Source organism: Festucalex cinctus, chromosome 1 (genome assembly GCF_051991245.1).
Source record: "Festucalex cinctus isolate MCC-2025b chromosome 1, RoL_Fcin_1.0, whole genome shotgun sequence".
Taxonomy (NCBI): Eukaryota; Metazoa; Chordata; class Actinopteri; order Syngnathiformes; family Syngnathidae; genus Festucalex; species Festucalex cinctus.
This window is the reverse complement of record NC_135411.1, coordinates 62,515,171-62,518,034: the sequence shown is the minus strand read 5'-3', so window position 1 is coordinate 62,518,034 and position 2,864 is coordinate 62,515,171. Positions and strand designations below refer to the sequence as shown.

The 2,864-nt window shown below is 42.5% G+C and overlaps 1 long non-coding RNA gene across 1 annotated transcript; it reads right to left on the bottom strand.

The window, feature by feature from the left end:
* Nucleotides 1–251: 251 nt before the first annotated feature.
* Nucleotides 252–1,747, bottom strand: LOC144005758 (uncharacterized). Its single transcript, XR_013279649.1, has 3 exons — nucleotides 1,591–1,747; nucleotides 643–753; nucleotides 252–456 (listed from the first exon to the last, which is right to left on the bottom strand). It is a non-coding gene; the product is annotated as an uncharacterized LOC144005758 (long non-coding RNA).
* Between the last annotated feature and the right edge of the window lie 1,117 nt (nucleotides 1,748–2,864).

Below are 2,864 nucleotides of genomic sequence, written 5' to 3'. Positions count from 1 at the left end.
CAAAGCCCTATCTAACTTTGTGCATGGGTGGAGTTTTTTTTTTCTTTCTTTTGGTATTTTTGTAGATGTACAAAGGCAAATCTGTATACACCGTTGTGGGAGTGAAAACAGCTTGCTTACTGGCCAATAGCAACAGTCTCATTTCTCTGTGGAAAAGAAGCTTTTGATTGAATTGGGACAAAGCTTGCTGACTCAATGCCTGATTGATTCATTAAATTTATTAAGAGATGTGTGTCAGTGATTTTCTCCGTATAGGTAAAAGTAAATATTAATCCCAGTCAGAGCAACAGCTCTTAAATATATGAAGCCAGGTACACAAACAGCAGATACAAGACAACATATTGCTATGAATGTTTTCGTGACAGCATCGTGTGGAGTCGAGGGCCAAGATGTTCAGTGACTAAGACCCCTGATGTTTGTCCACTTTATCCACTAGGTACCAGATTTGATATCCATCTGTCAAAGGACCATAAACATCAAGCTCCACGCCTGTGTATCTACACACACAGGCGTGCACGTGTCCACACACACTCTGACAAAATTAATGTGAAAATATCGCTCACTAGCTGTAAAAGAAGCGTTTTGCACATGGCTGAATGTCAGCTCATCATGCATATTAATCAAGTGCACCCTCTTACTCACCTCTCTGTAACCCCTCACTCCTTTTGTCCTGCCATTTAGCTTCCCCTTTTCCCATGCAACGTCTGTGGAGGTCTGATAGCATCACCCCGGAGGTCTGACACCTGTGTGGTCCTGCGGGTCAACACGAGGAGCACAGACTGGGTCAGAGAACACACATACTGTACAGGCAAAAGATGAATAGGGGCTTCACCTAGTCTGACTAACATGTCAGCTTTTTAATCCTCTTTGACGGCTTTATCTTACTGAGCTAAATGGTAACAGGTGATGCCAGAAAATGTGCGTGTTTTTTAGACACTTAAAGCAACAGGAGACATTTTCTGGTGTAAAACTTGAAATGTATTGCCATTGGGACAGACACAGAGCACTGCAGGTATTATAGAAAACAAAACACGTAAATGTGAAGCTGAGTTAAGATGGCAAATCAATAAGAATCGTTGCACAAATATCAGCCAATTGAATGTCTTGAAGATGAAAGAAAACACAAACAGAAATAGGCAGACTAAGGAAAACAGAAGCAATGGATGGCAGAAACAAGAGAGAGCTGGAAAGGATTACCAGTGTCATCATCAACAACCTCCAGAGGACAAGATTGATTGAATTTTTGCGACGACTTGAGATCCAGATTTAAACACAATAGAACATGCATAATACCAACTAAGGAGGTCAACAAACAAACAAACAAACAAACAAACAAACAAACAAACAAAAGGTTGCAGTGAAAGACATAAAAAGTAACACAAAACTAAAATGCAAAAGTCGTTGATGTTAATGGGTTCTGGCTCGAAACGGTTGCTGTAAGTTATTTACAAGTAAATATGAAATTATATTCTTCACTAGTCCAATATTTTTGCTCAAAATGCTAAAAAAAAAAAAAAACGTGTTTCGCATGCTATTGTAATTTCTATATCAAATCTGCATGTAAATAACTGGAAATAAAAGCTGAAATACCTGTACTGGTTTCTTTGTTCATTTTAAATTTGTGATGACAAGCCCAAATATTTTTATTTCCCATAATAATTTGAAAACTGGAAATTAAATCGCAGTTTCAATACCTTTGGATTAGAGTATAGGTATGGACAAGTTTCTAGTCAGTTAATAAAACTGGACTTTCTTTATATATATATATATATATATATATATATATATATATATATATATATATATATATATATATATATCCATGCATCCATCCATTTTCTTGACCGCTTTATTCCTCACAAGGGTCGCGGGGGGTGCTGGCGCCTATCTCAGCTGGCTCTGGGCAGTAGGCATGGTCCACCCTGAATTGGTCGCCAGCCAATCGCAGGGTACACAGAGACGAACAACCATCCACACTCACAAGCACACCTAGGGACAATTTGGAGCGCCCAATTAACCTGCCATGCATGTCTTTGGAATGTGGGAGGAGACCGGAGTACCCGGAGAAGACCCACGCAGGCACGGGGAGAACATGCAAACTCCACCCAGGAATGGCCGAAGCCTGGACTCGAACCGGAGTCCTCAGAACTGGGAGGCGACATGCTAACCAGTTATATATATGTCACGTTTCAGTTTGTTTGGGTTTTTGTTTTATTTTGGTGAGCTGTTTGAATGCCTGCATGTCTAGTCACAGTGGTGTCTCTATTGCCAAGTCTACCAAGTCTGTTATTGCCAAGTCTACCAAGTCTTCCACGCCAAAGTCTACCAAGTCTTCCACGCCAAGTCTAAGTCTTCCATGCCAAGTCTGCTAAGTCTTCCACGCCAAGTCTGCTAAGTCTTCTACGCCAAGTCTTCCCCGCAAAGTCTTCCACGCCAAGTCTTCTACGCCAAGTCTTCTACGCTAAGTCTTCTACGCCAAGTCTTCCCCGCCAAGTCTTCCACGCCAAGTCTTCCACGCCAAGTCTGCTAAGTCTTCCACGCCAAGTCTGCCAAGTCTTCCCCGCAAAGTCTTCCACGCCAAGTCTTCTACGCCAAGTCTTCTACGCCAAGTCTTCCACGCCAAGTCTTCCACGCCAAGTCTGCTAAGTCTTCCACGCCAAGTCTGCCAAGTCTTCCCCGCAAAGTCTTCCACGCCAAGTCTTCTACGCCAAGTCTTCCACGCCAAGTCTTCTACGCCAAGTCTTCTACGCCAAGTCTTCTACGCCAAGTCTTCCCCGCCAAGTCTTCCACGTCAAGTCTTCCACGTCAAGTCTTCTACGTCGTCTTCTACGTCAAGTCTTCCACGCCAAGTCTTCAAAGTCAGC